Below are 26,584 nucleotides of genomic sequence, written 5' to 3'. Positions count from 1 at the left end.
TTACTTTGATTCCATCAAGAAGGTATTCAGATATGTCACACATTTGCCATAAATTCTGAATGTTAGCACTCTAGTTGCTCATTAGATCACTGTAGTAAAGCTACTGCTCACCACGGAAGTCTGCTGCTAGTATTAGAAGTGCATGTTTCAGTCTGCATATCAGAATTTTTTAATGAAATAGAAGAGGATTTGAGAAGTCACTCAAAATGTGCCCTAATTTTTCTTTCTTCGGCACTAATCATAATTTCTATGGCAAAATGAACCCCCTCATTGTGTTCCTTTTTAAATTAAATGTTTTAAGTGTTACCAGTTTATTCCAATCAAGATGGCTTCAGGTGTGCCATACTTTTGTCATAAGTAAGACAGTAAGCGCTCTAGTTGTTCTTAAGAACACTCTGGGACATTCTGTCATTGGGCTATACTTGGGCTACATCTGGGTGATATTTAGGCTACATTTGGCCTCTTTTGTCTCTGGTGGCCATCTCGGTAGATTTATTTGTTATGAAGTTTCCTAATTTCCTCATTTACTGCAGTCTCCTCAGTAGGAAATACTTTCAGTTTTTTACTTTGATTCCATCAAGAAGGCATTCAGATGTGTCACACATTTTCCATAAATTCTGAATGTTAGCACTCTAGTTGCTCATTAGATCACTGTAGTAAACCTACTGCTCACCAGGCAAGTCTGCTGCTGGTGTTCAAAGTGCATGTTTCAGTCTGCATGTCAGAATGTTTTTATGAAATAAAAGAGGATTTCAGAAGTCAAAATGTGCCCTAGTTTTTCTTTCTGCAGCACTAATCATAATTTATATGGCAAAATGAACCCCCTCATTTTGTTCCTTTGTAAATAAATGTTTTAAGTGTTACCACTTTATTCCAATCAAGATGGCTTCAGGTGTGCCATACTTTTGTCATAAGTAAGACTGTTAGCGCTCTAGTTGTTCTTTAGAGCACTCTGGGAAGCTGCAGTAGAACACAAAGGAATAAACTGACAGTCTCTGCCCTTGTTGGATATACATGTTTTACTGAGAATGTCAGACTTCATTCTTACATGACTGAGAAAGATAATGTGAATTTACAGAAAATATGCTCTCAGTTTAGCTTATAGATCACCTTCCAAACCTCTGTGGGAAAAGGATGAGAACATAGATTTCTCTCAAACATGGTTCGTGGTATCACAGCAGAAGGCTTTTTCACATGGTAAAATCACCTTAGAACACACCACAATTCCTAAAATGAGTATGGTACCATCAACAAAGGATTTATAATGTAACTAAAGTCTTAAAACCTTCTATTAACTGCAATGCTTTTTAATGAGGTGCTATCATGTATATTGGTCCCAAGATGCCTGCCAACACTTCTTGGATGAAGTACTGACAGCCAATCAGATCTCACGATGAGATGTGTGGCTAGGCTCCGCCCAGATATGTATGTGATTTTACTTTTGATTTTCTCAGGAACTACTGAACAGATTGACACCATATATGCAAAAGGCACATGCCTGACCTGAGGACTACCTCTCTGCCAAATTTCAAGTAATTCTGTTCAGCCGTTCGGGCTGTACCTTGGACTAAAGGTCCCTATGGAGAATTGCATGGGGAAAACGTGTTTTGGGACCCCCCTTTTTTCTCAGCCCCCACTTGACGAATCCCCCCGAGACTTTCAGGGTAGGAGAGGAGCGGAGCGCCCCACCTATTTTGAAATTTTGCGAGGATTCGTCAACCGGCGCCAAAGTTATTCCAAATAGAATGTTGCGGATTTCCTATGGAAACACGGTCCTAACTATAACTATCTACTGGCGACCGCCAGTAGATAATATATATATATATATATATATATATATATATATATATATATATATATATATATATATATATATATATATATATATCTCCACACTTCCGCTCCGTTTCAAGGGGCCCCTGGCGCTTCTCTATCCGGTGCAATGCTGCGGCCGAGCTGTGCCGTCATAACATCCTCCGACGGTTCCCTGGTAGGAAACCAATTAGCACGCACTTACGCTTTGTTTAGTATAATCCCAATTCTTTATTCGTCTTAATAGATATCCAGTCTTAAGACAAACCAACGCGTTTCACCATCTACTGATAGCTTGATCACAGTTGTCATTACACTTTTGAAATTGACCAATAAAAACAATCAATATTAATCATGTGACTGTTGATGTCATCAGTTACAAAGCATAGAATTCTGGACCTCGTAGTTTTTTAACCTTACATCAATAAACAATACCGTTTCTTGCAAGAATTTAATTCCTCAGTTTTATAATCACTTGATTGACTCTTGCACTACAACCCATATTTCCAAGCAGGAAAAAACTTAAATCAGAAGAATCAACAGTCAGATTGATCTTGGATCAAAACCGTGAGTGCGTGCTAATTGGTTTCCTACCAGGGAACCGTCGGAGGATATATATATATATATATATATATATATATATAGAGAGAGAGCGAGAGAGAGAGAGTTAGGCTCAGATTTTACTCGTACAAAGTTCACTTTCTGGACCAACAGCTACCTTTCTGCCAAATTTGGTGTAATTCCGTTCAGCAGTTCGGGCTGTAGTCGTGTCTAAAATCTCTATGGAAATTAAAATGAAGAAAATGTGTTTTGGGTCCCCCCCTTTTTCTTGACCTTCGCTTGACGGTTCACGACAAAACTCTCAAGACAGCAGCTGGAATGAGCATCATACTAGTTTTGAAAATTTTGTGAGGATTCATCAAACGACGCCAGAGTTATTGGCAAATGAAAAATCGCTCTTCCCATGGAAAATAGGTACTAACTATAACTACCTACTGGTGACTGCCGGTAGGTCACCCATGTATGTATGTGTGTGTGTGTGTGTGTGTGTGAGTATATATATATATATATATATATATATATATATATATATTACCTACTGGCGGTCGCCAGTAGGTAGTTATAGTTAGGACCACGTTTCCATAGGAAATCCGCAACATTCTATTTTGAATAACTTTGGCGCCGGTTGACGAATCCTCGCGAATTTTTCAAAATAGGTGGGGCGCTACGCTCCGCTCCTACCCTGAAAGTCTCGGGGGGATTCGTCAAGCGGGGGCTGAGATAAAAGGGGGGTCCCAAAACGCGTTTTTCCCATGCATTTTTCCATAGGACCTTTAGACACAGCTACAGCCCGAACGGCTGAACAGAATTACTTGAAATTTGGCAGAGAGGTAGTCCTCAGGTCAAGGAAGTGCCTTTTGTAGGTTTGGTGTAAATCTGTTCAGTAGATCCTGAGAAAATAGCATTTAAAAGCATATATATATGTGGGCGGAGCCTAACCACACATCTCATCCTGAGATCTGATTGGCTGTCAGCACTTCATCCAAGAAGTGTTGGCAGCCATCTTGGGACCAATATACATGATAGCACCTCATTAAAAAGCATTGCAGTTAATAGAAGGTTTTAAGACTTTAGTTACATTATAAATCATTTGTTGATGGTACCATACTCATTTTAGGAATTGTGGTATGTTCTAAGGTGATTTCACCATGTGAAAAAGCCTTCTGCTGGGATATCATGATTGAGAGAAAAATATTTTCTCATGCTTTTACCACAGAGGTTTGGAAGGTGATCTATAGACTAAACTGAGAGCTTATTTTCTGTAAATTCACATTATCTTTCTCAGTCATGTGAGAATGAAGTCTGACATTCTCAGTAAAACATGTACATCCAACAAGGGCAGAGACTGTCAGTTGATTCCTTTGTGTTCTACTGCAGCTTCCCAGAGTGTTCCAAAGAACTACTAGAGCGCTAACAGTCCTACTTATGATAAACGTATGGCACACCTGAAGCCATCTTGTTTGGATTATAGTGGTAACTCTTAAAACATTTAATTTAAAAAGGAACAAAATGAGGGGGTTCATTTTTCAATAAAAAGTATGATTAGTGCTGCAGAAAGAAAAATTAGGGCACATTTTGAGTGACTTCTCAAATCCTCTTCTATTTCATTAAAAAATTCTGACATGCAGACTGAAACATGCACTTTCAATACCAGCAGCAGTTTTCCCTGGTGAGCAGTAGCTTTACTACAGTGATCTAATGAGCAAAAAGAGTGCTAACATTCTGAATTTATGGCAAATGTGTGACACATCTGAATGCCTTCTTGATGGAATCAAAGTAAAAAACTGAAAGTATTTCCTACTGAGGAGACTGCAGTAAATGAGGAAATTAGGAAACTTCATAACAAATAAGTCTCCCAAGATGGCCACCAGAGACAAAAGAGCCCAAATGTAGCCCAAATATCACCCAGATGTAGCCCAAGTATAGCCCAATGACAGAATGTCCCAGAATGTTCTTAAAAACAACTAGAGCGCTTACTGTCTTCATTATGACAAACGTATGGCACACCTGAAGCCATCTTGATTGGAATAAACTGGTAACACTTAAAACATTTAATTTAAAAAGGAACACAATGAGGAGGTTCATTTTGCCATAGAAATTATGATTAATGCTGAAGAAAGAAAATGAGGGCACATTTTGAGTGACTTCTCAAATCCTCTTCTATTTCATTAAAAAATTCTGACATGCAGACTGAAACATGCACTTTTAATACCAGGAGCAGACTTCCATGGTGCAGTAGTTTTACTACAGTGATCTAATGAGCAACTAGAGTGCTAACATTCAGAATTTATGGCAAATGTGTGACATATCTGAATACCTTCATGATGGAATCAAAGTAAAAAACTGAAAGCATTTCCTACTGAGGAGACTGCAGTACATGAGGAAATTAGGAAACTTCATAACAAATAAATCTCCCAAGATGGCCACCGGAGACAAAAGAGCCCAAATGTAGCCCAAAATCACCCAGATGTAGCCCAAATATAGCCCAATGACAGAAGTGTGCAAAACACTTATTATTTTGTGTTTTTGCAGTGTTATATAGTGCAGACTTGTCAGGTATTGGAGTGCTTTACATGCGCATTGGTTACATCACACAAGAACACATTCATTTTGGTTGTAGACATGGGGAGACTAAGTGATTTGACCAGAATCACAGAATGTCGAGCTGAAGCAGAAACTTCAACCTGGTTCCCCAGTTGCAAAGTCTGCAGTTCTGGAAGTAACACCACATCATCTCCCCTAAGTGCAACATTTAATCAAGTGGTCAACTGGATAAAAAAACATAAAGATAACAAATAATTTAAAAGTGCTTTGTCGCTATTTGAAAACTCAGAAAATATGTCCTTATTTTAGCCTTTTAGAGCACTAACCATAATTTTGATGCCAATAAGACCCTCTCATATATGTAATTTCTAAAGGAAATGCTCTAGGTATTACAGTTTTGATTACATCAAGATGATGTCAGGCGTTCCACACTTTTGTAATAAATATAGAATGTTAGCAATCTAGTTGTTCATTGGGATACTGTTGAGAGGCAGAGGCCAGGGGCACGGACTCTGAAAATTGAAGGCAGGTAGGAGGGTGCAAAGGCAACAATTTAACCACACTGAGCAGGCAGGAAGGGCCGTGGAAGCACAACAGACTATGGAGGGCAGTGGAAAGGGGGGCAGGGGCAACAAACCAACAATACAGGACTTGCAAGAGAGGCTGTTGGAGGCAAGATCTATTACGGGTCAAGGAAGCTAGGGGCGGTCCCCAGATCCCCGGGAGCCACCACAGAACTGAGCAGGAGAGTGAGTCAGGGACAAAAGGGGCACCTTAATTTGAGCCGGGGTGCCTAGGAACGCTTGCTCCAAAAATGAAGAAAACAGACATATGAGACATGGAATTGGAGGCAGAATACAATGGCAGTTTAATGAGAAGATGCAACTTCAAAGAAACCGCAGAATAGAGACATAAAGTACAAAATACAGACTCCAGATAATCATACAGCTGTCATGATATTCTCTGTATCTCAATTAATGTACTGACAGAGAGAGAGAGAAAACACATCTATAAATGCATCATGAGAAACAAGTTACACCAAGGAAAATGTTACCTAGGAACACTCACGTTTACTCTTAGAGCAAGCATTCCTGCAATTACAATACAAAATCTTTTAAATGCAAAAGTAAAGAGAACAATGGTTAAACATAACATGACATTTCATATAGGTAAAATAGAATAAGATACTTCAAGCAAAGCAGAGCAAGACATTTTAAGCAAAGGAAGACAAGAGCTCCCAGCTCTTGGGGAAAACCTGCACTGCCTGTTAACCTACATACAGACGGCGAGGTAGTCCGTCGATATCTGTGGGTGCTCCCTTTTTATATCATTTTGTGGGCTCCTTTGCACGCTACATCTACCTACGTATGCTACCCAAAAGCTTCGTCTGCAGATTTTACCAGACATTTCGTCATTTACCCACTTAATGCTGACAATGGACTGGGTGAAAAGGTCAGTCTCTCAGGCCAATCGCTTATCGTAAGTTCCATAGAGCAAGCAGAAAATAATGGGTATTGTACGGGAATTCAATATATTCATGTATAAAATCTCCTCAGTTCTCCTAACTTGACGCTCTGCGGTTGCCACTTCCTTAAAAGCGGGAAACCTGCCCAGGAAGCAAGTACCAGTCCAGGATGCAGCCTACTGTATGTCGACAGCTTCTGGGGGATGTTGAACTTTGATACCGAGCACGGAGCACTCGGGTAGGGTGGGGGCTACTGGTTTGGAGCAGAAGGCCTCGCAGACCTGCCTTCAGACTGCTATACACTAAAATTGCAGAGCTATGGTCAATTTAACAAAGAGGCCTACATATTGAACAGAAGGGCCTACACAGGGGTTTTATACTGGCTGAGTGGTAAGGATGTCTCAGGATAATTATATAGCAACACAGGACCCGCTGGTCAATTTAATACGGCCTACAAATGCAGCTGGCAGGGCAAGGACAAGGGTCTCATACTTCAGGTGTGGACAGAACGGGCCAGGGTCCCCCTGTGATACAAAATCTACCCTCCTTCAAGCCTGTGGCAATGTAATAGAACATTGTGGGCAGAAGGAAGAGGCAATGGTAGTACAACCATACATGCCAACAGACCCGATTCAGCCAGGAAACGTCCAATGTTTTTAAGCTCAAATGGGCTTTATTTGATCTGTCTCCTGTCTACAATATCCTCTTTTTCAATGTAACTCAAAGGGGAAAATCAATACCCCAGTTTTTTTTCAAAATCTCCCTCTTACCAAGTTCAAAATGTTCGCAAGTATGGTACATTGGATCATGGAAGGAAATGGGATAGGGACATGGACTTGGATAACAGAGGACAGGAGGGACATGGAGAGGTGCACCAAACTGACCCTGCAGGGCAGGCATCAGGGTTTGCAGCAGCACAATACACCACACAGGGCATGCAGGACGGGAGTGCAGCACAACAATCCATAGAAAGCAAGAGGGAGGGGACAGGACCATGCACATGGACAACAGAGAACAGAGGGGCAAGAGGCAATGGTAGCTAGCTGACCATAATGGACAGACAGGAGAGAAAGCTGCAGCATAACAGACCATAAAGGGCAGGAGGGACGGATCAGGGGCATTACAATGGAACAGACAAGCCAGGAGGGAGGGAGTAGGGCTGGGGGCAAGGGGGCAGGGCAGGAGCAGCAAGATAGCCATGGAGGTCAGGCAGGATGGGCACTAGAAGCAAGACACACCATGAAGAGCAACAGTGAGACTGTGATGGCATACACACAGACCATGGAGGGAAGGTGGGAGGGGGTCAGGGGCAGCTAACTGACCACACAGGGAAGGTGGGAGGGGCCATGGCAGCACAGAAGACCATGCATGGCAAGTGGGAGGGTTAGTGGCAGCACAATGGCTATGATGGGCAAGAAGGAGGGTGGAGGGGCATGCACAAAGGACGATGGAGGATAGAAGGAAGGGTCAGGACCTGTGCACAGACAAGAAAGTTCAGGGGAAGGGACCTCACAACAGACCACACGGGGCAGGCAGGAGGAGCAGCTGCAGCACAACAGACCAGGGAGGGCAGAAGGGTGTGGCAGTACAATGGACCATGTAGGACAGGAGGAAGAGGATAGGGGCATGGCATGTGGACAGGCAGGGTGGAGGTGGCAGGGACAGGTTACAGTCATCTGACAATGCTAGGCAGGTGGGAGGGGAGTGGCAGCTCAACAGAACACTCAGAGTAGATAGGAGTGGCAGGTCCATGGGACATGGTGGGCAAAAAGGATGGAGCAGGGGCATGCACAAAGACATCGGAGGGCAGGGGGAAGGAGAATAGGGGCAGCAAGCTAAGCACAGAGTTTAAGCAGGAGGTCAATGATGGGGCATAGAATTGGGCAATGGAGGGCAGGAGGAGTGGACTGGTACATCATACTGAGGGCAGTGGCAGCACATCAGACCATGCATGGCAGGAGGGAGGAGGCTAGTCCATGGATTCACACAACAGAGGATAGGGAGGAAGGGGATGGGGCAGCAAGCTAACTGTTCAGAGAAGGCGGGTATTAGGAACTTTATTGTTTTTAAAACATTGTGTCTGTGCGAACTACTTAAAATATGAACAAGTATGCAGCATAATCTCACTTTTATTCAGGAAGAAGAGGACGTTTGTGACTGTGACTCCGGGCTCACTTGGCAGAAACACCCCCTGACCCTCCACCCCCTATCGCAAAATGTAATGCCCGTGAAAAGGGTAGGTGAACACAGTGTTATATAGAACATAGTCCTGAGAGCACGATTGAAAATGAAAACTAGATATAGTGTATGGTATAAACTATGCACCAAAAAGTGTGATATAAGATGAACCGGGCGTGAAATATAATATGCAATACATTGTGCGCAATGACAGATTCATTGGAGAGCGCGAGATAGCACAGGCACTAGCGCGTGCTATGCGATATGCGCCTTGGAGTGTAATATGCACAGGGCAGTGTTGTGTAACCTAACTAGTCTCTAAAGTTGTAATATAAAATATGTGCTGGGGAGTGTAAGGTTGCATATGCACTGTGACAAAGATATGGATCCCAGATTGTAATATGTATGGCATAGCACTGTGCGTTATAACATAGGCATCGAGAAAGGCACGTTAGATGGGGCAATATAACCCGTGCGAAGACAAGTGTGGCATGACATATTCACGGGGTGGTGTTACAGTGCACATGGGCTAGAGAGTGTCATAGCATATGCACTAGCTAGTGGAATACAACACAGAGGTGTGTGGCACACGGCAGGCAATGGTGGGTGTAACACAGCATTGGGCTCTGTCAGGAGCGCGCTGTGACTCTCAAGTGATGTTCGTCCCCTTTCCAGAGAGTAAAATAAAAAGTATTACACATCCGGCAGTGGATGTGTGTTTTATTAACCGTGAGGGGGGTTTCTTGCATAGTTTTAGTCGAATTTTTGTCGAATCCCCTTTGAATGGCTTGGTGTGCATGTGTATTAAATGTGCCCGTCAATAGCTACCCAAGTTTGTATAAATAAACGACAAGGGTGTCTACCGGGATTAGGCACGGTAGGGCATCAGACATGTCAGAGCTTCACTAGTGGTGTAAATACATTCCACGTGGATTCATTGCATGCATAGTCGCCTGTTAATGAATATCACGCAAATCGTCATGGTGATAGGTACGTACGGTTTGTCCAGCATGTCCTAGGTGTGTCTATAAATATATATTTTTTAAAAAACAGTGGCCGGCCCTGGGGATTGGGGTCAAAAAAATATAATTAGGAGACTGGCCCTGGGGGATGGGGTCATCAGGGCCAATAAATTAGAATAAGAAGGGGAACCAAACAGCCCCCCTTCTTTAAAAACTAAAATAAATAAAAGACTGGCATCGTGCCGGAGGCCATGCCCCCTCCGTGCAGCACTCTGCAAACGCGCCCCCAACAGGTATCTCCAGTATGCGCCAGGGAGCTGCGCTGCAGCCAGGTGTTCTGAGGCCAAGCCCCTTTTTACACCTCTCTGCAACGCAGCTCTGTGGCGCTTACTGGAGGTACCTAGTGGTCTAGTTTGACCCTAGGGACCCTTAGGATTCAAGGGGACTTAATCTCTCAACTTAGAACAGCCACAGGGCGCGTTTACACAGTGGTGAAGGGAGGGGACGGGGCCTGAGGTGACGTGTGCAAACACGCACTATGGCACGTTTTAAATTGGGGATATAATTTCCCTTCAATACTGAGGGCCCCTGGGGGCTAACTAGCCCACCAAGTGCTTCCAGTAAGCGCCACTGAGCTGCATTGCAGAGAGGTGGTCCAGGCCGTGCCACTTTTTACACCTCTCTGCAACGCAGCTCTGTGGCACTTACTGGAGGTACCTAGTGGGCTAGTTGGACCCCAGGGACCCTCAGGATTCAAATGAACTTAATCTCCCAACTAAAAATGGACACAGGGCGTGTTTACACAGTGGTGAAGGGAGGGGACGGGGCCTGAGTTAACGTGTGCAAAAACGCCCTGTGGCCTGTTTTAAGAGGTAGTTTTAATCCCCATGCCCTCTTATATACTAGGGGCTTACAGAGGAGGTCATGCTAATCACAGGGGGACCCCAACGCATAATGTTGCCTAGTGTATGTAGGTGTTTTCACTGTATTCTAAGTGTCTTTTAACATAGCACTGGCTCTAGGACTGGTTAGTCAGGCTCAGTTACCACCAGTATCCGTCTGAAAAAGTTGAGGGTACAGGATGATTTTGCAACAAGGCTTCTTTCTGCTCTTCTTTTTGTTCTTTCTGCACGTTATCCTTCTTCCTGCACTTATCTTCGTATTTGAGGACTTCTGTTGCTTCTTTCTGCACTTCTTTTGTTTCTTTCTGTGCATTTTTTCTTCTTTCTTCACATGTCCTATCTCTGTAGGCATAGTTAGAAATTAGCATTTAAAAAACCTTTGAAATTCACAGAAAAAACCATAGGTTTCAGGCACGTTATAGTTAGGAATTAGCATTTAAAAAACCTCAGAAATTCACTGAAAAAACCATAGGTTTCAGGGGTGTTATAGTTAGCTGGACTTTTCACTTGTACAAAACCATTGAAATTCCCCCGTTATAGTTAGTTCAGCTAACTATAACTCGGGCGCCCGCAATGCACTGCTGATGACGTCACATATTACATCACTCATGACATGGTCAGTGACATCACTCATGACATCACTGATGACATCTCAAATGACATCACTGATGACATCACTGATGACATCATCCTTGTGATAGAGTGGCAGACCTCCTCTCACCTTAATATAACCTTTGATACACACATTCAAAAATAGAGACTAAAATTTTCAAAACAATGGACATACCAATACCAGTTACAACAACCTCTTCAGTAATTCTAAGATCCACATACACATCCACTCATTCACCAACAGTCCTATACAGTCACTCATACATGTACTCACTCATCATATGTACTCATACACCTATACATCCTGTTACACAATGCCACTCATCCATAGAGTTACTCACACACATAGTCACTCATGCTAATAAAGAATCAAACATACATTTACTTGCATATACAGTTATACACACACCAGCATACTTACTTCTACGGAAACTTACACATACTTAGTCTTTTAAACAATCACTTATAGAAACACATACTTATTCATACAGGAACTCTTTCAATCTCTCACTCTCACATATACTCACATATATACACCAATAGTCACATATACTAGTTTAAAACATATGTAGTTACTCATAAAGACACTATTGAGACAGTCATTCACTCACTAACACACCCATACACACACTCATCCACCCATACAGTCCTGCACACATGCTGTGTTCAACACATACAAACAGTGAGTCACTCATTCATGCACCTATGCACTACGTAATACCCCCCACCGAACCATGCAGACACTCAGACTGATACTCAAAAAAACAACTAATAACCTATATAGACACCCATGTAGCTACTCACCAACCCATGCAGCCACTTATACACAAAGTGAGAGACTGATACAGATATTTACATATTTAAACATTACTCACTAAGCCATGTATTCACTATGATACACTTAATCAGTCAGTTACACAATCAATTTTTCAAAAACAAATCATCCATTTAGACACTTATATACCCATTTATTCTTCCATCGACCTTGAGATATACATATATAAAACATATTTAATTTTCAGAAAAACACACATTCACTGGATGATGTCATCAGTGATGTCATCAGTGATGTCATTTGAGATGTCATCAGTGATGTCATGAGTGATGTCACTGACCATGTCATGAGTGATGTAATATGTGACGTCATCAGCAGTGCATTGCGGGCGCCCGAGTTATAGTTAGCTGAACTAACTATAACGGGGGAATTTCAATGGTTTTGTACAAGTGAAAAGTCCAGCTAACTATAACACCCCTGAAACCTATGGTTTTTTCAGTGAATATATATATATATATATATATATATAAACTCCAATGCTCACTCGTCACTACAAATGAGCCCGACATATGCTGAGGTTTTCAACAGGATTTATTCCAAGCATAACTGCACGGGTCATGCATTCAATCTGGAAACGCTGGGCAGACGCGTTTCAGCGGTAGTGCTTTCTTCAGTGCCGGTTTCCAAGCCGGATCTCTCACCTGGCGGTCGTTATTAAGTCATGTGACGCTCTCTTGGCCACGCCCAATGGAATACTGGTATCACGCCTCGACTCACAGTCTGCAGTCCCCTCGTGCTCCACCGGGTGCCAATTGCATGCTGGTCATTGGAGTTCGTTGCAGAGACCCATATATATACACACACACATATATATACACGTACATATATGCACACACTCTTACACACTTGCATGATAAATACTTACCATTTTGTTGTAAAGCCATATGCGTGGTAAAGACCTGTGTGGTAATAGCAGTGTATGGTAAAGGATGAGTGGTAAAGGCATTGCATGGTAAATGCTGTGTTATTAAGGCTGTTTCCCAGTCAGAATATTTGCTAAATCCACTATGGATGCTTCCAAGTTGCAAGATGCATCCAAATGCGTTCCTATGCACAAAAAATCACAAAGCTTTCAAGCACACACATATCTCTTTCTAGTTCCCCGTGCTGAAGACTCAATTAGAAGTTTCTTAGGCTCCCCCAAAAGGCTTGCAAACTCTGAGGATCACCTGATATCTTCTACACAAGAAGGTTCAAAACCTCTTTCACAAAAAAGGATGTTCTCTCCATGTATGTCTACTAGTGGAACTGGACAAGCAGGAACCAAAAATGGCTCATCTTCTGCTAGTTGCAAAAAGAACAATTGATGGACAGAATGCATAACAATGTCATACATTCACCCCAGTACAGAGATCTGTGCCTAAATCCATCGTTTTTTTGAAACCCTGAAACCGGTCCTAGGATGCTTGTTTCTGGTCCCGGGAGGACCTGGCTTGGCATTCAGGCTAGACTGTTCCCATGAGGCACAGGGTTAAGACTTATTTGCATATGGCCAGTTCTAAACTAGGGTGGCATGGTGAGCAAAAGAATGATGGATTTAACCAAGATCTCTTGACTGGGGGTGAATGTTTTGATTTGTTCTGCATTCCATCCATCAATTGTGTGTCTTTTGCTTTCTCGCCCTAACTGCGCCGAGTATGCCCAGACGTGAGTCCCGGGCTCCCTGTGCCACTGGATTCAAGCTATACTGGCTGATGAGGGGTGATACCCCGAAACTGGTCGTAGGATGCTTGTTTCCGGACCAGGAAGGACCTGGCTTGGCAGTTTGGGCTGAACTGTTCCCTTGAGGCACAGGGTCAAGACTGATTTGCATATGGCCAGGTATAAACTTGGGTGGCATGGTGAGAAAACGAATGATGGATTTAACCCAGATCTCTTGACTGGGGGTGAATGTTTTGATTTGTTCTGCATTCCATCCATCAATTGTGTGGCATCTTCTGCTAGTTCCAGCAGATCCTACCAAAAAGAAGGTCACCAAGATCAATTTAAACTTCTCTTACCTGACCTTCATCAGAACATGCTGAATCATTGAAAATGGTAGCAATGGATAACCCTTCAGGATACTCTAGTCCTGCCACAGAAAGGCATCCACAACCTCTGCACTCATATAAGGTCACCAACTGAAGAAACATGAACGTTGGATGGTCAATCTTGAAGAAAAAAGATACTGCCCCAAAGGACCCAAAACTCCTGTATTTTCTTGAATACGAAAAGATTCAACTTCCAATTGCTGTAATCCCTGAGCTCCTGAGAATTCTTATTGGCATTCACATTCTCATGACCAAATACTCATTGAACTCTTGTGTGCTCCAGACAGTAATTCCAAAACTGTAAAGCCAGTTCCAAAACCTTCCTTAGCCTGCTTACGTCTGAATGCTTTATATAAGAAACAGCCAAAAGAATGTGCAATTCTTGACCTTCTATGAAAAACTCTGGCATTCAAACTGACATGCTTTAAATTCCAAACAATTTACATGGTATTATCTCTCTTCCTTTCTCTATTTCCTTCCTCCTCAGCAAACTGTCTAACCTTGTACTCAAACCCAGTTGGCTCACAGCAGATACAACATCATACTCTGGGAACACTCCAAAAATAGCTTGCCCATTCCACACTTCCAAGTTGAGATTTTCAGCAATCTGGCTGGACAAATGTCCCCTTCTTCCAGGACTTGCAAAATGCACTCCTTAATGAGCTCTGAGCCTTATACAAAGAAGTAAATGCAGAGATATGTATGTTAATTGTTATCACTAAACCATCACCAATAAGCACACCCTTCGAATTCTCCACAGATTTGCTAAATTGTGGACTAATATACAATAGAATGGCTTTATGCCTTGCTGAAATGAAATCTGCATTAACAGCTCCCAACAAGCATATTGCTGCCTGGATTCATCATTGAACCTGCACTTTTTTGCAATGTGCTTCATCCTTTATTCTGGCTAAAGGGCCCATCACATTCAGAACTCTGTTCTGACATTGTTTTAATGTGTTTTTTCTAAACCTTTCCTTGGATCTCTGCCTAGTGTGGACAAAAAACTAATTAAATCTGAGTCCAAGTCTGGATTTACACAAGCTGTATTTTCATCTACCCATACGGAGCACTCTGCCTTCATAGCATTTCTAACTTCTCTTTCCATTGGCCCCCTGATTTAGTAAGCTAAAAACTCACTTACACATGCTACTGTGCACCATTCTGCACTTCGAGGAGGATGTGTAACACCTGGGTTAAACATCAACTCACCCAAAGGATTTCTTATTTCACCTTCATTATTTATTTTCTTTAGTTTTTGTTATACAGTTAAGTCTCCTTACAAACTATCAGTCCATCACTCTCTTTCTGAGAGATCCAAAACATACTAATCAACGCCAGCAAAATAACCCTTACTCCTACTGTCACGTATGTCCTATAATCAATCATCCAAATTGCCTTGAGTCTCATTTGTTCCACTAAGGTCACCAGATCTTTAATTGGTGCAAAGACCATCGTCAGCTGAAGAAACAACATCCATTTTCTTTGTTAATTTTTTTCTCCACATGGTTCTCTTTTCTCAATTTCTTTCTCCCTACTTTATGTTCTTTATTCTCACCCCTTGTATAGGATCGATATTCCTCATCTGAGTGTGCCTCAGCTCTCCTTTTAGTCATAGCTGAATGAAAAGCATACTTCACAGACTGCTCAACCTGCCTCTCAATCAGTCTCAATCAGACAAGTGATTTAACATGAAACTCCCACAAATGTCCACATTAAATGTATTCAATGGGCTAAAGTCCAATTTAAAATGTCGCCCAACTCTCACATATGTCCCTGAACTCTCAACCATCTAGGTCGACTGCAGGAGATGTACGCAGTTAATGAAAGAAGTCTGCTCTTCCTGAGAAAAGCACATGAGCCGAACAAAGCACAACTCACGATAGAAGAAACAGCTAGTGCCTCAAGAAGCGTTAAGACTCCGTTTAAAAAAAATGCCCCGATATGCAATGTTACTTACAATATGTAACGCAAGTATATAAGTAAGCATTACCGATATCAGTCATTGCAATCTTTACAATGCCACTCCCCTTAAATCAAGCTTTACTTAAAAGTAAACATTTTAATTACTGCAAAAGAAATATTAGCAAAGTAGAACTGAACCTGCAAACAACATCAAGACTCCTCCTTTCAAAATATCCCTTTTCACTTACATTCTAAAATGCAAAGACAGATAAAACCTAACTGTCATGGAGCAGCTATAAAAAGAGGTAGGACTGCATTGGTCTGGAGCTCATAAGTCATGGAATATTCTATTTTGGCATTTTGTTTGCACGAATCTGCTTCTAAATGGCTGCTTGAAGTGGCAATAAAGAGTCTTAACCCCTTCGCTGCCAGGTCTTTTCCCCTCCTGTGCCATGCCCTCTTTTGGCTATTTGGGGTAGTGCGCGCTGAGGCCCCTGTAACTTTTTGACCACATAAGGTATCCACGCCAAATTTACGTCCTTTTCTTCCAACATCATAGGGATTCTGAAAGTACTCAGGGTTTGTGGATTCCCCTGGAGGGGTCACAGAAATGAGCCAAAATACAGCAAAATTTAGTTTTTTGGGGGGGAAAATGGGAAAAACGGGCTGCAAATGAAATCTTCTGGGTTTTTCCCTGCAAGTGTTATCAAAAAAGGGTTTGTGGGGCTGAAATCACCATTTTCCCAGCTTTTAGGGGATACCAGACTTTTGTCAGAAACCCAAAAATTTTTACACAGTTTTGGCATTTTTCTGGGACATAGCCTATTTTTGCTATTTTGTGTGCTTTCGACCTCCTTCCAGTTAATGGTAGAAATGGGTACAAAAGCAATAATGGATCCTGGAAAGTTATACATTTTAGAGAAGTAGACAAAATTCTGAATTCAGCAAGGGGTCATTTGTGTAGATCCATCAAGGTTTCTTTATAGAAACTAACAGTTAAATATAGGATAAATTGAAAATTTGTTGAAAAAAAGCGCCTTTTGTGTCAACGTTTTCACCTGTAACTTCTTGTAATTATGACAGCTCTTTGAAAGCAATGTACCGTTACATCCGCTGGACATTACTGGTTGTGGGGATATATAGGACTTGTAGGTTCACCAAGAACCCGACGAACCCAGAGCCAAAAACTGAGCAGCAACTTGCAATGGTTTTTAATTATGTACCGGGTATATAGTAATTATTCTGTAAAAATGTGTACATGGAAAAATCGGTATGAAAGATACCTATGTATTTCTGAAATGGGAACAAAATATAGAGTTTAGAAACAGTAGATATTTGCACATTTCCGAATTTGGGAATACTCATACTAGCATGAGAATTATCAGTCATTTTTTAGAATGACTTCTTTTTTACACAATGTCTTTCATTTGGAAGGCAGAAATGCATCGAAAGTCAATAGGTAATAACAGTTCCTTTACAAATCTGAATTACCCTAAGTCTCCCGATAAAAATGGTACCTCACTTGTAGGGGTAGGCGTAGTGCCCACGACAGGAAATGGCTCAAAACCCAACGTGAACACACCACATTTTCACAATGCAAAATTACCCTTTTTTAGCAAAGTGCCTAGCTGTAGTTTTTTAACCCTAGCTCTGCCGGCACCTAGGGAAACCTAGCAAACCTATACATTTTTGAAAACTAGACACCCAGGGGAATCCAGGATGGGGTGACCTGACTGCCTCCCACCAGGTTCTGTTACCCAGAATCCCTTGCAAACCTAAAAAATTGCCAAAAGAAACACTTTTTCCCCACATTTCTCTGGTGGAAGGTTCTGGAATCTACATGGATCCACAAATTTCCACCCACCCCGCATTCCCCAAAGTCTTCCGAGAAAAATGGTACTTCACTTGTGTGGGTCAGCCTAGTGCCCGCGACAGGAAACGGCGCAAAACGTAACGTGGACACTCCTCAATTTTGTAGCGAAAAATTACCCTTTTTAGGCAAAGTACCTAGCTGTAGTTTTTGAACCATAGCTCTGCCGGCACCTAGGGAAACCTAGCAAACTTATACATTTTTGAAAACTAGACACCCAGGGGAATCCAGGATGGGGTGACTTGACTGCCTCCCACCAGGTGCTGTTACCCAGAATCCCTTGCAAACCTAAAAAATTGCCAAAAAAATGACTTTTTCCCCACATTTCTCTGGTGGAAAGTTCTGGAATCCACAAATTTCCACCCACCCCGCATTCCCCAAAGTCTTCCGAGGAAAATGGTACCTCACTTGTGTGGGTCGGCCTAGTGCCCGCGGCAGGAAACGGCGCAAAACGTAACGTGGACACACCTCAATTTCACAGCGAAAAATGACCCTTTTTTGGCAAAGTGCCTAGCTGTAGTTTTTGAACCATAGCTCTGCCGTCACCTAGGGAAACCTAGCAAACCTATACATTTTTGAAAACTAGACACCCAGGGGAATCCAGGATGGGATGACTTGACTGCCTCCCACCAGGTTCTGTTACCCAGAATCCCTTGTAAACCTAAAAAAGTGCCAAAAAAAACAAATTTTCTCCCCATTTCTCTGGTGGAAAGTTCTGGAATATGCGAGGATCCACAAATTTCCACCCACCCCGTGTTCCCCAAAGTCTTCCGATAAAAATGGTACCTCGCTTGTGTGGGTCGGCCTAGTGCCCGCGACAGGAAACGGCGCAAAACGCAACGTGGAAACACCTCAATTTCGCTGTGAAAAATGACCCTTTTTTGGCAAAGTGCCTAGCTGTAGTTTTTTAACCCTAGCTCTGCCGGCACCTAGGGAAACCTAGCAAACCTATACATTTCTGAAAACTAGACACCTGGGGGATTCCATGGAGGTACGGCTTGCGTGGATCCCCAAAACTTTCCTTACCCAGAATGCCCTGCAAACCTCAAATTTAGCTGAAAAAATCACCTTTTCACACATTTTTGTGTGGGAAAGTTGTGGCATCACCGGGATGACACAAATTTCCTACCACCCAGCGTTCCCCCGGGTCTCCCGATAAAAACGGTGCCTCACTCGTGTGGGAGGCCCAAGTACCCGCGACAGGCAAGGGCCCAAAACGTATTGAGGCGACATGAAAATTGCCTACATCAAAACGACCTGGTTTTGCAAGGGGGGTCACCTGGGTTTTTGGCCCGGTGCTCGGCAGCCACCTAGGGGAACCTACCAAATCCACACATTTCTGAAAACTAGACACCCGGGGGATTCCAGGGAGGTATGGCTTGCGTGGATCCACCAACGTTTCCTTACCCAGAATGCCCTGCAAACCTCAAATTTAGCCCAAAAATTCACCTTTTTCACACATTTTTGTGTGGGAAAGTTGTGGCATCAGCGGGCTGACACAAATTTCCTACCACCCAGCGTTCCCCGGGTCTCCCGATAAAAACGGTGCCTCACTCGTGTGGGAGGCCCAAGTACCCGCGACAGGCAAGGGCCCACAACGTAGTGAGGCGACATGAAAATTGCCTACCTCAAAACGACCTGGTTTTGCAAGGGGGGTCACCTGGGTTTTTGGCCCGGTGCTCGGCGGCCACCTAGGGGAACCTACCAAACCCACACATTTCTGAAAACTAGACACCCGGGGATTCCAGGGAGGTATGGCTTGCGTGGATCCCCCAACGTTTCCTTACCCAGAATGCCCTGCAAACCTCAAATTTAGCTGAAAAAATCCCCTTTTCACACATTTTTGTGTGGGAAAGTTGTGGCATCACCGGGCTGACACAAATTTCCCACCACCCAGCGTTCCCCCGGGTCTCCCGATAAAAACGGTGCCTCACGCAAGTGAGGTAGCATTTTTCTCTGAAGACTTTGGGGAACGCAGAGTGGGTGGAATTTTGTGGACCCACGCAGATTCCAGAACTTTCCACCACAGAAATGTGAGGAGAATGTGTTATTTTAGACACATTTTTAGGTTTGCTATGGATTCTGGGTAACAGAACCTGGTGAGAGCCAGTGAAGTCACCCCATCCAGGATTCCCCTCGGTGTCTAGTTTTAAAGAATGTACAGGTATGCACATTGCTAAAAAATCGAGAGCCCAGTGGCCTTTCTGCCGCCCTGGGGGGGAATCGGGGAAGGGGGTTTCATCCTGATATGCGCCTAAAGGAGCAGAAAGACTGTGGCTATTTTTTGTGGGGGTGGGGGAACTGGTATGACCATTATGGGAAGCCCCCACCCCCACGCATAAAAAAAGCCTGCATACTCGCTCGCGCCTAGTGGGCTTTCTGCCCCCCCAGGGGGCAGATCAGGGGCCACTGCCACCATGTGCCCTCCCGGGGGGGGGCAGAAAGACTGGAATTTCTCTGGGGGTGGGGTATTGTCATGCACATTTTGGGGAGCCCCTACCCCATCACTAATAAAACAAAAAAATCCATGGTTTCTAGTGGGCATTCTGCGCCCCCAGGGGGGGCCAGATTGGGGGCTACAGCTCCCATCTGCCTCCTGGGGGGCAGAAAGACTGTCATTTATGTGGAGGGGAGGGTGGGGGCATTGGCGTGCCCGTTTCGGGCAGCCCACACCCTAAAAACAATTGCGCAAAAAAATCCCTGGTGTTTAGTGGGCTTTCTGCCCCCCCCCCCAGAGGGGCAGATTAGGGACCAATGCCCCATCTGCCCCCCGGGGGGGCAGAAAGACTGTGATAATTGGGGGTGGAGTGGGGGCATGGGCCTGCCCGTTTTGGGCAGCCCCCACCCCTATTTTTTTTTTTTTTACAATTCCCTGGTGTCTAGTGGTCTTTTTGCCCCCCGGGGGGGGCAGAAAGGCTGTAATGGTGGCGGGTGGGTGGGGGCATTGGCGTACCCATTTCGGGCAGCCCCCACCCTAAAAAAAACTGAAAATAAATCCCTGGTGTATAGTTGGCTTTCTGCCCCCCCGGAGGGGCAGATTAGGGGCCAATGCCCCATCTGCCCCCCGGGGGGCAGAAAGACTGTGATTATTGGGGGGTGGGGGCATGGGCCTGCCCGTTTTGGGCAGCCCCCACCCCTATTTTTATTTTTTTGAAAATTCCCTGGTGTCTAGTGGGCTTTTTGCCCCCCCGGGGGGGGGCAGATTGGGGGCTACTGCCTCCATCTGCCCCCCAGGGGGGGCAAAAAGACTAAATAATGCCCAAATTATTTGGGGGGAGCAAAGGCCCTTGCCCAAGGGGCCGCTCCCCCCTCCCTGGTGTCTAGTGGGTGGATCCCTGCTTGGGGATCGCCCTACTGTGGCAATCCCCAAGAAGGGATCCACTGGGGAGGGGTACCATTGGAAAGGGGAGATTCTCCCCTTTCCAACGATACCTCTCCCGTCTTTCTACATGCTCAGGGGGCTGAGATAGCCCCCTGAGCACGTACAAAGTGAAACCTGAAATGAGCCTCTTGGCTCATTTCAGTTTCACTTTCACTGTAATGACGTCGGCGCAACGTGCGCGCCGATCGTCATTACAGTGAAAGGGGGGGGGGGGGGGGGCTAGGGAGCTGGGAAGCTCTTCCCCAGCTCCCAAGGCTATTTGCAGTAAAAGGGAATCCCTCTGGTGCCCGCACCAGAGGGATTCGCCAGGGAATGCCTCATGACGAGCTGGAGTCATCAGGGGCACAGCGCGACTGTGCTCCATGACGAGTCCAGCTCGTCATGGGCACACAAGGGGTTAATGCATAGTGGTTGCCTCTGGTCTTGGAAAATCCCAATCTCCCTGGTTTGGATCCTTTGTTCAATAGGGCAGCTGATCTGCCAAGTGCAGGGCACGTTAACTAACTCTACGGAGCCAGGCAGCATGAAAAGCGAATTACATTAGTTACTGGCTCACAGAACTACACAAGTACATTAAAGAATCTAAGTATGGTAAAAATATTGCTCACAACCTAGGGCCCGATTTCGATGTTGGATGTACCTGAGTCCGTCCGACATTGATTCGGTACTGGGACCGACCGACCTCCTGTCGGCTGACCCAACCCAGCAATTAGGATGGACCGAACACTGTTCGGTCGCACTCCTATTCTTTACAATGGGAGCATGCATTTTGACCAGAATGCATGCTCTCATTGTAAAGAGAAGAGGTGCAGTTCATCCCTGCACCCAGTGACAGGCACCTCAAGGTGCCTACCACGTGGTCCAGGGATCAACAGGGGGGCGCCATAGGTGCCCCCTCAACGTCCAACCGGAAGCCTGCACCCATGGGGGCCATACTGGGGGCCCCCAAAGTCGACTTCCGACAGCCTTCTTGTGCCGGAAAGGCCGGCACAGAAAGGCTGTTGTAATCCGACATTGTAATCCCTCAGGTGGAAAGAGCCACCCTTGAGATTACTGGGGGCTTTCCGAATGGCAGACAGGCTCTCCGAGCCCGTCAGAAACCATTCAGAAATCAAGTTCGGATTCCTTTCTGACCGACTCCATCCAAATGGGTCGGTCGGAAATGAATCCGAACAGCTGATTACGATGCCGTAGGAGCAGCTCCGACCGAGGGTCGTTGCTATTTACTATGGCATCGTAATCGGCCCCTTAGTCAAATTACTGTACCACAGCTATCCATAGGCACTTCATTTTGTTTTAAAAGTGGTCCCTGCAAGTGTATATTTTGTATTTGACTTTATGGACTCAGATTCACAGCAATTTTACATTAATCTTTCAAAGATAACTAGTAATTCCCAGGTTAACTGGGACTGAGGTTGACAAGCAAGTTTTGAAATAAGATTTGTTCTTCTTTCAGGCAGCGCTCTGAAATATGTCTTAGCTAAACTTTCAAACTCTGATGATTAAGAAAGTTTATTAGGGTCTGAGAGCCAAAGGAGTAAAAGTTTCTGATTTTTGGATATGCCCAGGAGGTCAAGAGTTGATTAATTCAGCTATTTGAGTCACCCTCCTAAATTCCAATAGTTGCTAACTATAAGCATGTTGCTCAATAGACTGATGTATCTATCAGTCGTGGCATTACTTTTTTAGAGCAATATATGAATTACAAATCGAAGCAAGAAGCAGGGTATACCAAACTTTTGAGCCACAAAGTTTCCAGAAGTGATGTCATGGGGCGGTCTGTGAGGCCTTTTACTTATTTGGTGCTGCAAAATATATTTTCTAACCTTCTGGGATAAGGTTCGTCAGCCTAGAATCACTGGCCTTAGAAAGCAATGTCACAGTGAGACATAGAGTAACAATTGTGGGCATGATTCACAAACTGCACCTTGTAGTGCATTTTGTAGTACTACAAAAAGTACTAAACAATGCAATTCACAAACTACATGCAGAGTTTTATGACTCTGCACTGCTTATATTTATGTGTGTGGAGTTTTCTGTCCTGACTGCCGAACGTCTGGGTGCGGAAAACTCCACACACATAAGTATGAGGCATGAGGAGTTGTGAATTCCGATAACTACTAAGCTGTAGATTCCGCTCTAGCTCGGAAGGGCTTCGAACGGGATCCGTAGTGAGCAAGTCCGATTCGTATCCCTGGATTTACGCACGACTCGTACCACTGTACGAGCAAGCAAGTACGATGTGAATATCGCCTCGTGCTCCGAGCAACTCGTACCCGTCAGCGAAGCCCGCTGGATGTCTGCAACATGGTCGACTTGTGCAGCACAATGGGTCCAATTTCCGAGCGACCAAGTACGATGCATGCGTCGAGCAGCCGGATCGAGACGGAGGCAGCTTCAGGAAGTAGACTTCGGAAGGCTGTCACGTGCCCCCCTTCACCTGTAGCCTTACCAGTCGGTCACTGAGGGGGACCCGAGGGTCCCCCGAAACATGCCTGCATGGTGCGGAGAGCACCGAGGCATCCACGAGACAGGGGGCGCCCTTTTATGTGACGTACCTTTTGACTGAATGGGAGCCTATGTGCGCAATGTACAACAGGCTCCCATAGAGTTCAATGGTACTCCAAGCGACACGAGTCCGTCAGTGCGTACTTCCATCATACTCGGACGCTCAGTGCCCTGGAGCACGACTCGCTCGGAAAGCCCTCTGGATCCGAGTTGTACGGAGGGCTTTCCAAGCGAGATCGGAATAGAGCCCTAAGTTTAAGTTTACCTTTGTGGATCAAGCCATGTGTTCCTAACAGCAAATCAAACATTTATGAGCTTTTCACTGAGTGCTGCCTTTTGGAGGTTAGAGCCTGAGGGGGCAGGGTTTTATTGTATGAAAACTGTGGATTGAACTGGCAGCATAAGGTTCTATAAACTCATCTTTCTTAACATACTTTTCATGTTGGGGATGACGTATATAATATGGGGAGATTTAGGAAAGCATTTTATATTATGTATATTTTATCTCAGTGTACAGTACCGTTTTCAGTCGATGTTTAGGTTTGATTACTCAGGGCACAGATGGACTTGCCTTGGATATGACTTTGTCATGCAAGACGTATGTGTCTGACATGGGGAAGTTATCTCAAGCTGGCTATCTCGCTTTCTGATGGAGATGGAGTCAATTTGGAGTGAATGCCCCTTATCCAATGGTGGCCAAAGGGCAGGTGTTACTCCATGAGGAATAGTACTTCCCTCACGTACATTGTGTGGCCTTTCCTTATGCAGAATTTTCCATTGTATGGAATTGCTACATGCATAAATGTGTCAGATTCAAAAGATGTAGAACCCTGCCATCCCTGAATACCTTCACCTGCAAGCATAGATGAACATGCTGCTGGGGGAATGTATTTGGAGAGAGACAGGCAATGGGAGAGAGAAAATCACCAGCATGGAGCTCGCTACCAGATGGAATGCACTGTGATAGTTTAATCTCATTGTCTGGAAAACAGGGATGAAAAGGTGAGCATATTGAATCAAAACAAGGTAATTACAGATAAAGAAATAAGCTTGCCTGTTTTGGCAGCAAAGGATGCCACGTTGAGCTTCAGGCCAACCTGGAAGTCAGCCATGTGCCCCAGGACGCTGTCATAATCATACTGGTAACATAGAACTACAAGAGGTAAACACACCAACAAAAGGTAACAAGACAAAGGGAACTAAGTAAACATGAGAGAAAGGACTGTTTGGACCGAAGAGAGAAATCAAAACAAACATGAGGGTTGAATACAAGTTCGAACTGGTATGTAAATGAAGAGAGGCAATGCAACAAATAGCACCAAGACGTGAATGTGTGATTTTATGCAGTTAGGGGTCTAGTGTTCCTGATCCAAGTTTCCAGTGACCAATATTCCACCGTTTCCAGCTCCCAAGAAGGGTCTGCTACCTCTGATTGCCCTGAATTCTGCCAAAATGCTATGCATTAGAGATATACGGGTTGCTGACATACCCATGGGGCCACTTCAAATCCCATAAAAATCATACATATACTCTAAATGTAGAAGGGTAGAAGTAACCAACTCTTCTATTGGGCTCTGAATTGAGCCCTAGAGCTTACATATATTGATGCTTTTGCACAGGCAAATGCTTTCTCATGTACTCTCTGGACCTGTCAATACACCCAGAGCAAGATAATTTCCAGACTGCCTGGATCCTCTGGAAGATAGGTAGGGTAGTTAAAAGCTCCTTTGAGCCTCTTAATTTTACTGTATAATTCAATGTTTAGTCACATCTCAGGTGCCTTGACACCACTGTATGTGAGGGACCCTGAGTAGAACCTCACCTCTGGTAAGTAAGCTGTTAGGTCTTTATTCGTAAGAGAACATGACAAAGAACACTCACATCATACATCAGAGATACCCTGACCATACGAAGGGACCTGATTGAAACCCATTTTCCTTTCTGCTTTCTTAATTGTTAGTCATTCCAATGTAATTTTTTCATGTTAAGGGATAAATGAAATTTAAAACCATACAGGATGGGAGTTGAAGGAGATGGATTGTGTGTGAAAGTGAAAAAAATTACCCAACATAGACTATTGTTAGGCGATTTCAGGGTAAAGCTTTGTGGCTCAGCTTGTCTTAAGTATCATGTTCGCCTGTAACAATGAAAGTTCAAGCAACAGAAGCAAACACATATATTGCTTCACATTGGTTAAAAAAAGTAATTTTCGCTTTAAAATACTGTAACCTGATGGCTTTGGGGCCTATTGCCAAACTGCATTTTGTAGTTTGTTTATTAGTGGAACAATAGTATTACTCACGTACTATGGAATGTTATTCACTAACCTATGAGCAGATGTTTATGCCGCCGCCTCTTCTGTGTTTTCTGTATGGAGATCTCTGCCCCAACTGCAGAGATCCCTGCACACGGACTCTTAGGTTTTAATAGTAAATGTGGGACAGACGGGAGGAATGTCTGGAAAATGGGAAATGCTTACAACTAAATAGGAGGGGATTAATGAGGAGTACGGAGGTTTAAAGGAAGGGCATCCATCTACCCACACATGAGTAAGCTCATTCCTAAAGAATCAAAGACAGGTACAAATATATTTAAGTTCAGACCTGGAAAAAGTACAGCACCACCCATGTTAAATCACAGGTACTGCAACCCCCTCACATAGAAGATAATGGATGTGGGATCTTACAATAAAACCCCAAAGGAAGTAATGTTAAAATGGATAATTCAATGTGACTTTTTGAAAAAAAATTACACTTAATTTAATCTTGTAAAAAGCAAATATAAATAAAAAATATATATGATTATAGTGCAAAATATTTTAATAATAATTTAAGTTTAAAAAATAATTGTAACTTTATTTAAAAAATAATTAAATTAATGAAATGAATTCTATACTTAACTTTTAGTACCTGTAAATACTTAACAATGAATAGAAACATTTTACCTAAGGTGTGTATTTTTTCAAATACATCTTTATTAAATAATTTTCATTTAATAAATATAAGAACGGAAAGAAAA

The 26,584-nt window shown here is 43.7% G+C and overlaps 1 protein-coding gene across 4 annotated transcripts in view; it reads left to right on the top strand.

The window, feature by feature from the left end:
- The window catches only part of ATP7B (ATPase copper transporting beta), a 479,681-nt gene that overhangs the window by 318,503 nt on the left and 134,594 nt on the right, over window positions 1-26,584 (top strand). The gene's annotated exons all lie outside the window — the stretch shown is intronic.

Source organism: Triturus cristatus, chromosome 8, assembly GCF_964204655.1.
Source record: "Triturus cristatus chromosome 8, aTriCri1.1, whole genome shotgun sequence".
In the NCBI taxonomy this organism is placed as follows: domain Eukaryota; kingdom Metazoa; phylum Chordata; class Amphibia; order Caudata; family Salamandridae; genus Triturus; species Triturus cristatus.
This window is presented reverse-complemented; position numbering and strand designations above follow the sequence as displayed.